We start from the raw sequence: 12,208 nt of genomic DNA, 5'->3' as shown, positions 1-12,208 counted from the left end.
CTCTTTCTATCTCTGTCACAGTCTCTCTGTCTCCCACTCTTTCTATCTCTGTCACAGTCTCTCTGTCTCCCACTCTCTCTATGTCTCTGTCGCAGTCTCTCTGTCTCCCACTCTCTATGTCTCTGTCGCAGTCTCTCTGTCTCCCACTCTCTATGTCTCTGTCACAGTCTCTCTGTCTCCCACTCTCTCTATGTCTCTGTCAAAGTCTCTCTGTCTCCCACTCTCTCTATGTCTCTGTCGCAGTCTCTCTGTCTCCCACTCTCTCTATGTCTCTGTCGCAGTCTCTCTGTCTCCCACTCTTTCTGTCTCTGTCGCAGTCTCTCTGTCTCCCACTCTTTCTGTCTCTGTCGCAGTCTCTTTGTTTTATTATTTACTGAAAACAACTTCCAGTCTTCCTCTTTTTATTTTATTAGGTTTTTTGTTTAGGTATCCTTATAACTCCACCACATTTCCTGTGATGTTGCTAGTTCAGGCTGTCTTGAAGTCAACCAATTACTCTGCAATCGTTTGGGTGTAATTGTTCGGGTGTATTACGTGCAGTTGAACGACAATCCAAACAAGGACTATACAACATCTAATTTAACAAGTGAAGAGATGTAGTCAACGATGATGAACAATTGTACATGGATTTATTCTGATAAAAGGCCACAGTAGAAGTCTCTGTCACTAAACACGTCGTTACCCTGGAATGTTCTATCGCTAACTGATTTTTCAGTCTCTAACCCAACATATCCCAAACGTCACTAGTCCCGTTCAATATACGTCTTCTATGGTGCGTCGCTAAATAACTAACCTATATAAATAAGGTGTCTAACAGATTCCTCCCCCCCTTGAAAAAAAAATATGTCAATATTTTTCCACTACTGTCAAGTCTTACAAGGGCATTTTCAATTTAAGGGGAAGACAAACAAACATAAAATCTTGACATCTTCATCTTGACTTCTTCATCCTAACTTGACAGTTCCTCATATTCAATGTCAATGTTCATAACATTCCAGAATCATCTTCATTGGTACACAGTTCATCATAACATTCCAGAATCATCTTCATTAGTACACAGTTCATCATGTAGGAAAATGTGGCATCTTATGGGCACGTCACACGTCACAAGTGTTCTTCACTGGCAGTAATCTGATAAAATACAATATTTCAAAAAACAATTACAGACTTTATTTACACATTCAATAAATTTTTCCTTACCACCCTTTTATACGCTTTTGTCCATTTTTCTTTTATACTCACCATTTTCCATAGAACTAACTTTCATCAATGATATATGAAATGATTCACACAAAAAAAAATATCCATACTTACTTTTAAATGCTTAACATCAAATTTACTTATCTCCCTTTTTCATAACATATAAATGGTGTCAATCTATTAATATATATTACATACTCAATATAATCATAGTTTATTTACAAAATTATTTCACTTCAATGTCATTCTAGACAATAGATCAGCTACAATATTCACAGATCCACTAATAGCTTTCACTTCAAATTTATACTCCTGTAGTGCTAAGAACCATCTATAAACACGACTGTTTTTCATGCTCTTTTGTTGTATATACTGAATAGGTTTATGATCAGTTAATAAAATGAATTTCCTTCCTATTAAATATCTCTCTAGCTTAGTAATTACCCATATTACAGCTAAGGCTTCTCTTTCAATGATACTATATTTTTTCTCTGCCTCTGACAATTTTCTGCTTACATATAATATAGGATGTAAGTTATCATAGTTCTGCATTAAACAACCACCAATAGCATTACCAGATGCATCAGTTGTGACATAAAATATTTTGTCTTTATCAGGCAGTCTTAATATTAGTTCATGACTAAAAACATCTTTAATTCTGTCAATAGCTTTCACACATTCCTCATTACAAACTACTTTTTGAGGTTTTCCTTTTTTAAGTAAGTCATTTAATGGATTCACTATTTCTGCTAAGTTCTTTATAAACTTTCTGTAATAATTTACTATTCCTAATATGCTTTTAATTTGTCTTTTTGTTGTAGGTATTTCAATATTAAGTACTTTCTTTATGTTATCTTCAATAGGGCTAATCATGTTGTTATTTACTTTATGTCCTAGAAAAATTATTTCCTCCAATCCTATTTCTACTTTTTCTGCTTGAATTGTAAGTCCACTTTCTTTTATTATTTTGAATACTTCTTTTACATCTACCAAATGTTCCTCCCAACTATTATTAAAAATACATATGTCATCCAAATAGCAAATAACATTTTCTTTGTTTCCAATTATCATGTTCATCATTCTATTAAATGTGGCTGGTGCATTTACTAATCCAAAACTCATATAATTCCATTGAAAAATACCATATGGTGTTACAAATGCTGTGTAAGGTTTTGCATTTTCTGTTAAAGGTATTTGCCAATAACCTTTAGTTAAATCCAATTTAGTAAAAAATTTTGCTCCATTTAATTTATGTAAAATATCCTCTATATTTGGCATTGGATATGGGTCAAATTCTGTGATGTTGTTAAGTTTCCTATAATCAATACATAATCTTATATCTCCATTCTTCTTTTTGGCTATCACAATTGGTGAAGCATAAGGAGATGTTGATGGTTCAATTATACCTGATTCTAGTAAATTGTCTATTTCTTTCTTTACTTTGTCTTGTAAATGTAGCGGTATTCTATATGGCTTAAGCTTGATAGGTTTTGTGTCTGTTACTTTAATGTCATGTTTAATAATATTAGTTTTTCCTGGTATACTGGAAAAAATTTCTTTGTATTCCTGTATTATTTTAGTTATGTCTTTTGACTTTTCCTTAGTTAAATTATTAAGATTAATATTTTGCCAAGTTTGATTCTCTTTTGTTTCTATTACAGGTATTTCCTTAATATCATTTTCATTATGATTTTCATTTGTTATTATCATCAAGCATTCTTCTCTTTCTGAAAATGTATTTTCTATTTCCTCCTGAATGGTTTGTATCAACTCATCTTCTCTATCATGATAAAGTTTCAAATTATTTATGTGATATGTTTTAATTTTCCCATTTATTTTAATTTGATAATTCACATCACTAATTTGCTTTATCACTTTAAATGGACCTTTCCATTGTTTACCAATTTTATTTTTCAGGTCATTTATCAATATTAATACATTGTTTCCTACTTCTAGTGTTTTCAATTGTCTTTTCTTATTTAGATTCTCATGAGCACTTTGTTTGTATTTCTTATTGTTGTTATATGCTTGAGTCCATATTTCTTTCAATTCTGTTGTGATTGTTGTTTCACTGTCATTATTTAATTTATTCTCATTGTCTATTAGATTTTCTTTAAAAACATCTAATTCATCTCTGGGTTTTCTTCCATGTATTATTTCATATGGTGAAAATTGTGTTGCTTCATGGATGTTGTTTCTATGAGCAAATAGTACATATTTAATGTAATGATCCCACTTGTTCTGATTGTTCTGAATTATTTTTGTTAGTGATCTTTTTAATGAACCACCATATCGTTCACATAAACCGTTACTCTCTGGGTGGTAAACCGAAGAGTATATGTGTTGTATATTATATTGTTTAGTCCATTTCTTAAATTGTTCTGACTTAAACTGAGATCCCTGATCACTCAATATAATTTTAGGTATACCATGTCTTGTAATTACTTTTTGAGTTATGGCATTAATGATATTTTCTGCACTTGTATTTGATAATGGGATTGCCTCTGGATATCTACTAAACATGTCTATTACTGTTAGAATGTATTTGTTATTATTTTCAGTTTGGATTAAAGGACCTATTAAATCAATAGATACTTTCTGAAATGGTTCTGTAGGTTCATCCATTTCTTGAATAGGTGCTTTATTCACTAAGCTTTTGTTAGATCTCTTTTGACATATGTCACATGAGTTTATGTATTTGTTGATTGTTGCTTTCATTTTGGGCCAAAATACTTGTTTTGACAAATTCCTATAACATTTCTTTACTCCCCTATGTGCTGCTAAATTATTATCATGTGTCATGATTAAAACATCTTTCCAATATTTCTGTGGTAAGACAAGTTGTTTTATTTTCTTGTTATCATTACTTGTTTGTCTAAATAATATTTTATTCTCTATACAAAATTTCTCCATTGGATTATTATTGTTTTTATCTGATATTCTTGAATAAATTTTCCCAATAATATTGTCATTCATTTGTTCTAATGCAAATGTGGGTGTTGTTTCTTTTTCACTTTGATATATTTGTGTTTCAAGACTATTTTGTGTTTCATTTTCTATCTCTCTTTCCTTAACATCTGTATTTTCTATTTGTATTACATTACTGGTTTCTTTTTCTTTATCATTACTTATAACATTTATTGTATTTTCCTGTTTCTCATCTTTTTTATCCATTGATCTTGTTATTATCATACTTGTTATATTTTGTGTTTCTATGTTTTCATGATTTTGTCTTATGTTTTTGTATTTGTTTTGCCAGTCTTCTAATTCTTTTCTTGAACATTCTTTAACTCCTTTTATGTTTCCTACTAACATATCATATCTCATTTCTGGTATTGCAATGCCATCACAATAACCAGTGAAAAATGGAGTTTCAATGTACACCCTTATAGCTTTAAATTCCCTTACAGTGCCATCTGCTAGTTCTACTTTCTTAGTAAACCCTTTATACCAATGAGGTTTGACAAATTTAGTTTTTACTGCCAAAGTGTTACAACCTGAATCCCTGATTAATTCCACCGGAATTCTATCTACAAACCCTGGGTACACTGCAAAATTGTTCCTATTTCCTTCCATGAAATATACCCTATCTGTACCTTTATTTTTGTATTCCCTACTGTAACTCCTATTTCTATAATTTCCCCTGTCATTCCTATCTCTACTCCTATATCTACTGTTATTTTGTTCATTGTATCTATTTCTACTTCCCGACCTGCTATTCCCTCTTCTACAGTTAGCTGCTATATGACCTTTTCCTTGACATTTAAAACAAGTTATTTCACTATATTTTCTATTTCCACTATTTGATCTGTTTCTATTTCTACTTCTATCAACATTTTCTTTGGTGTATCCTATTAAATCTACTTTGCTTTTATCTCTATCAGAAAATGGTTTATTTGGATATGCATTTTTGTAAACTCTCATTATTTCTGTTATTTCATCTATAGTTTTTGGATTTCTTTCTCTAATAAAAGATTGTAATTGAGGATCACATTTATTTACAAAGTTGTCCACTAGAATACAATTTTTTAATCCTTCATAAGAGTTATTCACTTTTTCTAATTTTACCCACTTATTGAAAAAATCCTTTTCCATATTAATAGTAGTTTGGGGGTCTATTCCTAATGATGGTATATTGTCAAAATATTTCTTTCTAAAAGTTGTAGCATTATGACCATATGCGTTCAATAACTCTCTTTTTAAGACCTGATAGCTATCATCAATATGATGGTCATGATTTTGGCATATTGTTAGAGCTTGACCATGAACAAAGTCTATCAGTATTTCAGACCATTCTTCTTCAGGCATATTAAATGTAGACATTTTTGTCTCATATCTTTTCAAAAAATCACCAATGTCATCCTTCTGTTCATCAAAACTTTGTATCTTCCTCTTTAACCATGTCTGCGAATTAGGGTTGTCTCTTTGAGTGGTATAATTATTTGAGTTATTTGTGTTATTTCCTTGTTCAGTTTGGGCTCTGGCTTGTGCTGCATCCAATCTCATCTTTTCCATTTTAGCTTCATGTTCTCTAATTTTTTCTCTCTCTTTGTCTTGCCTATCTTGGTCCTCTTTTTGCTTCTCATATTCTTCCTTTCTGATCCTTTCTTGCCTCTCTATCTCTTGTCTTTGACGTTCCGTTTCTTCCTTTACAACTTGCTGTACATAAGCTGCTAAGTCCTTTCCTTTTAACTCCATGGCCTTTCCATCCTGCATAGCTGTTTCCTTAACCTCCTTAAGGTCCACATATGATGATGTAGCCATTGTTTTATATTTTATATATATTTTTACTTAGCCTATATTAGTTATGGCTATACTTTAAATTTATTTTATATTTAGGTTTTTACAAACTTTTATATAAGTTTTAAGTGTTATGTTTCTATCTATAGATTTAGTAAATGAGTAAGTCTAGTCTGAGTTATATTCAGATCTGTATATTAGATCTAGTATCATACAAATTTAAATCTAGTATATTATAGTATGTATAATATTACCATTTAGATCTAGTTATCAAGAGCACTATGACTTTTAGATCTAGTATGAATAACTATGATCAATTTTAAACCTGGTATGACTGAAGTCACAGTGAAGTGTTTAGAGTAAATTCGAAGACAAAACTGTCTAGAGTCTAGATCTAGAGTAGATTATGGTTCTATTTAACCATACGAAACAAATATGTGTATACAATGTCAAATATATCTTCAACAAGATATATATATCTAGAATGTACTACCTTCATTCATCTTTCAATTAGTAATATTCTCAAATTAGAGTCTAGATAATCAAATGTATCAAAGAGTTGTACAATTTGTAGATCTAAATTTAGCCAGACGATAGTGTTTGACTACATAGCCAGTTTCGGCATTATTCTCATGGCAAAATCATATTTGATTTTAACCGCTCAAACTAAAATTATTTTAGTCTGATTCACAGTAAAAGAATCCTACCCGCACTTTCTATCATTAAGTGAAAAAAAAATACAGATCTAATTAAATTAATAAAAATAAATAATTTAAAATAATATAAACAAATGAATAAGTAAATGAGACTATCACTATGGGTTGGGATATGACAATATGGCACACAATGATAACGTCACGAAGTAACTAGGCAACAACGGATATGACGTTTACACAAACAAAACAAATTACAATCCTAAACGTATAATATAGTTTTTCATCTAAATTATGTCTTTACCCCGAACGGGTTTAAGGCTTCAGCACCACCTGATTTTACTCAGGCTAACATACCAAATTTAGACAAAATCTATTTCTAAGGGCAATCTAAACATATACTAATAAGAAAAATGGCACTTAGCTTTTGATAAGAAAGATCCCTTTGTTCGGACTCCCGAATATGCTAGATCACAACAAATTCCACTGCCTCTCTTCCAGTTCTGACTCTGTTCTCCGGTGCTACCAGTATCCCACGTAATGCCACAGATGTCCTGATATGCCACAGCAAAATGTTTCAGTTCCTTCGGCGACTGTTAATGACCGTATGTGTAGTTCCGACGACTTTGTGTACACAGTTACTGACGAATAGGTTAACGGTTCTTCTGGCGATGACTTGACTTGTGTAGGCGACTACTGACAAATAACAGTCTCTTGACGGCAACTTGATCTGGACGACTGACGAATAACGAATTTCTTGACGATGACTTGGTCTGGGCTGACAAATAACGGCTTTCTTGACGATGACTTGATCTGGGCTGACGAATAACGACTTTCTAAAATAGTTCACTGCTTCTGCTGCTACTCTGGTAGTACGACGAAGTTTGCTGTTGTACTCTGCTTCACTAGACCAAACTGTCCAATATAGACTAGGTGAAACCAAGGTCACCTCCGACGACGTTCCGTTATACGACTAACGGTTTTCAACGAAATTAAGTGGATGTAGCTGTTTCCACAACTTCACTGCTAACAAGTCTAGATATGGTCTAGACCGACGAATACTATATATATCAATGTTCAGCACTGATAAATATTACTTCACTAACCTTCCAAAGGCTAAACACAGTGACCGTTATAAAAGTGGTAAGCAACCGGTTCAATGAGCAAACTGCTCCACAAGAATCTCTCCAAGGGTAAGACGACAGAGCGATTTAGTTAGCTACCAAACTTGTAGTACTCACAATACTTCTGACAGCGGGCAAACTGTCCTTCTCGAACTGGCGAGGTAAAACTTGATAATCGATGTGGCTCCTATGACGAAGAAAAAATATGTCCAACAGGTTCACTAGCGATCTCTCACCCGTTATGAATGAACGGTTTCTCTGGTTGTAGGTCGATTCAGCATATGAAGATCAGGCGTTGATAATATACTGGTTAAGTAGACCAGACGTTGCGATGATTACGGTCCTGACGAAGGTCACCCTGAGTTAACGGCTCGTTGAACGTGCGATCAAACAGGCGACGACTGTAGATCTAGAACAAAGTCACTCTGCGATGATTCTGTGTTCAGCCGTACTCCGATAAAATCTTTATAACTTCAAGTGCACGACCCTCACCTGAGTAAACGTTCTGCTTCGAGGTCCGGTTCGATGTTCAGCTTCATCAGGGGTCCGGCTTCGAGGTTCGGTTAATCCGGGCTTCGGGCGTCGGGGTCGCCACTGTGATGTTGCTAGTTCAGGCTGTCTTGAAGTCAACCAATTACTCTGCAATCGTTTGGGTGTAATTGTTCGGGTGTATTACGTGCAGTTGAACGACAATCCAAACAAGGACTATACAACATCTAATTTAACAAGTGAAGAGATGTAGTCAACGATGATGAACAATTGTACATGGATTTATTCTGATAAAAGGCCACAGTAGAAGTCTCTGTCACTAAACACGTCGTTACCCTGGAATGTTCTATCGCTAACTGATTTTTCAGTCTCTAACCCAACATATCCCAAACGTCACTAGTCCCGTTCAATATACGTCTTCTATGGTGCGTCGCTAAATAACTAACCTATATAAATAAGGTGTCTAACATTCCTCATATTGCTTTCTCTCCGTTTTCTCTCTTCCTGAATTGTATTCCTCAAAGAACATAAATGAGTTCTTAAAACTGAATGTGTAAAACAAAGAGCAGATTATTGTGACAAACTTTTAATGGGAACATCCCCAAGAAAGAAACAAGGTAATTTTTTTTCTCTCTTGGAGACAAGTCTTAGTATATCCTCAAATAATTAGTTATTCGTTCACCCACAACTTTCTGTCTCTGTCGCAGTCTCCTACCAACGCTAAGGCTATTTTTTGTTGGGGGTGGGGGGATACGTGGAAAGTAAGGGGATCCAAAATAATTTCAAGATTTTTTTTTATTTAAAAAAAAAACGGGTAAAAAAAAAAGGAGGCGTGCGTCAGTAAGTGTTGAGTTGATTCTTTAATGAAGACACCTGCAGGTTGATTGCTTTGGCGAGGAGGTGGGGGCAGCTGGGAACACCATTTGTAAAAATAGTGAAAAGTTTGTTGAAAACTTTGGGAAAGGTTTTGAAACACCTGTCGTGGCAGCACTCGGCTGAACTTACAAGTTAAGTCTTAAGAGAGTTAGTCTTGGTACCAAAAACTTAGGACGTCAGTCTTAAGAGAGTTAGTCTTGGTACCAAAAACTTAGGACGTGAGTCTTAATAGAGTTAGTCTTGGTACTAAAATCTTATGACGTCAATCTTAAAAGAGTTAGTCTTCGTACCAAAAACCAAGGACGTGAGTCTTTTGAGACAAAAACTCAGGACAGCGAGAGTTAGTTTTAGTATCAAAAACTTAAGACAGCAATGATAAATGATGATAGCATAATTCGCCACTGGAACACTACCTCGAAATAAATCTTACAACTCGTAGGGCTAAGGATAAAAAGCAGACAATCCTGTTACACACAAAGTCACTATCGGCCCTCGAATGGCTCCACTCATGGATATTCTGTATCCTTGAAAAGCAAAAATGAAAGTAAAAAATGCAGGTTCAAATATTTTCAGCATGAGCATCAAAAGCTATGAAGTAAAAATGATGAATAACCATAAACTTACCTGATCAATAACCATAAACTTACCTGATCAATAATCATAAACTTACCTGATCAATAATCATAAACTTACCTGATCAATAATCATAAACTTACCTGATCAATAATCATAAACTTACCTGATCAATAATCATAAACTTACCTGATCAATAATCATAAACTTACCTGATCAATAATCATAAACTTACCTGATCAATAATCATAAACTTACCTGATCAATAATCATAAACTTACCTGATCAATAATCATAAACTTACCTGATCAATAATCATAAACTTACCTGATCAATAATCATAAACTTACCTGATCAATAACCATAAACTTACCTGATCAATAATCATAAACTTACCTGATCAATAATCATAAACTTACCTGATCAATAATCATAAACTTACCTGATCAATAATCATAAACTTACCTGATCAATAATCATAAACTTACCTGATCAATAATCATAAACTTACCTAACTCCATACAAAATGGACGTGTGCATGATTTAAGTGATGCCAACTTCATTGCATTGTTTTACCCAGCTGTCCAGGTTAGTATTACATCTAATATGTCAAGCAGAAAGTAAGGCGTATGTATGCTAGTATTACATCTAATATGTCAAGCAGAAAGTAAGGCGTATGTATGCTAGTATTACATCTAATATGTCAAGCAGAAAGTAAGGCGTATGTATGCTAGTATTACATCTAATATGTCAAGCAGAAAGTAAGGCGTATGTATGCTAGTATTACATCTAATATGTCAAGCAGAAAGTAAGGCGTATGTATGCTAGTATTACATCTAATATGTCAAGCAGAAAGTAAGGCGTATGTATGCTAGTATTACATCTAATATGTCAAGCAGAAAGTAAGGCGTATGTATGCTAGTATTACATCTAATATGTCAAGCAGAAAGTAAGGCGTATGTATGCTATTTACATATTTTGACACATCTAGCGCAGACATAACCATTGTCCGCCGGTGGTCGATTGAGATTTTCTATTCACCGTCTACGTCTGTCCTCGGCATTTTCTTTTTTTTTTCTTTTCTTTTGTTTTGGTCTCAAATGTGTATCCCGCGGCCTTGGTAAGTGACCTTCAGCTGTCTAGTCCTAAAGCCACCAGCATCCAGGTGCTCTCTTCTATGTTGGTTAAAGCAAGCTGGCGCCTAAGCTGGTCTTTGAAACGTTTCCATTGGGGCACCTCTGTTACGTTTGACCACCTTTCAGCTCACGTTCTTCCCCCATACGGAATATGTGCCCTGCCCAGCGTAATTGTCGGACCATAAGAAGTCCCTCTATACTGTTCATACCGGCATTTGCAAGGACATCACTGTTTGTAGTGCGGTCTTGCCATTATATGTCCATGATGGAGCGCAAGCATCTTTGGTTCAAATAATCTTAGTTGCTTTCTGTATAATAACCATGTCTCAGATCCATATAGAAGTGTATAGAGAACCACTGCTTGGTAGACTTTGATTTTTGTAAGAAGTTATTTTAATTGTATACAATTTTAATATTTCCGCGGACTCCATTCGATCGTCTCACGGATCCCTGGGGGTCCGCGGAAAACAGTTTGAGAACCACTGCTCTTATTGATGGTTGACCTAAATGGCACATCTCTCAATCGTGGCCAATAGGAGAACTCCATGGAAGCATTCCTTCCTTTTGGTGCCTATAAAATCTTGTGTTGTTTTTTTTTTGTTTTTAATAATATATCCCATGCATCAAATATTCATTATTTCTTTTTAAAACAAAAAAAAAAACGTATTCCGAAAGTTATAAGTAGTTCGTACAACAAAAACAAAAGTAATTAATATATAATTTTTAAAATGCGTATATTAACTCACTGTGTCTGTCTGTCTGGTAAAAAGTTTGTACACGTTATTTCTCCGACACACAGTTCGGATCAAGCGGAACTTTTAGCAAAATTATTTCTTTTAACTGACAACACAAGAATCAATATAAAAAAAAGTTAATTAACTAATAGTAATACAATTTTTGTTTGGTGTATCGAGCAAGGGAAAGAAATTGTACTTGACTGAAGTGGTGGTATAACCTGAATTAGTTCTTTTTAAAGGTCACCGCTTCGAAGTAAGTTTGAAACCAAACAATAGCTCATTATCAAATCTTCTATTTTCATATGCCCCCTCACTAGCTGAGTGGTTAGTATATCGGTTTGAGGAGGCTTGAGCCAAGGGTTCGAATTCAGGTCTTTCCCATTTTTTTTTTTTAATTTATAAGCGATCATTGTAACATTTAGCCAGATATCCCCCACCCCCTATCCCCCATGTTCCCAACAGGTCCAGACAAGTGATAGGGTCATAGCGTATTGAGAAAGCTAAAAGCTTAAAATAGCGCTAAAAAAAACAATTGGTAAAAAAAGCTCTATTACAAATTGAATGACATGACTGATCCAAACTAATTGATTCAATGACACTTCTTTATACTTCCTAAAAGCTGTGTTGTTTTCTAAAGTATTTTTTATTTATAATTTATTTATTAATTTGTTTTGACAATC

At 33.9% G+C, this 12,208-nt stretch overlaps 1 long non-coding RNA gene across 1 annotated transcript; it reads right to left on the bottom strand.

Moving 5' to 3' along the window:
• Positions 1–612: 612 nt before the first annotated feature.
• On the bottom strand, positions 613–8,113 carry LOC129926014 (uncharacterized). Its single transcript, XR_008777704.1, has 2 exons — positions 6,434–8,113; positions 613–1,131 (listed from the first exon to the last, which is right to left on the bottom strand). It is a non-coding gene; the product is annotated as an uncharacterized LOC129926014 (long non-coding RNA).
• Between the last annotated feature and the right edge of the window lie 4,095 nt (positions 8,114–12,208).

The sequence above is a fragment of the Biomphalaria glabrata genome, chromosome 4, assembly GCF_947242115.1.
Source record: "Biomphalaria glabrata chromosome 4, xgBioGlab47.1, whole genome shotgun sequence".
Taxonomy (NCBI): domain Eukaryota; kingdom Metazoa; phylum Mollusca; class Gastropoda; family Planorbidae; genus Biomphalaria; species Biomphalaria glabrata.
Note: the sequence above shows the minus strand (reverse complement) of the source record. Positions and strands in the feature narration are given on the sequence as shown.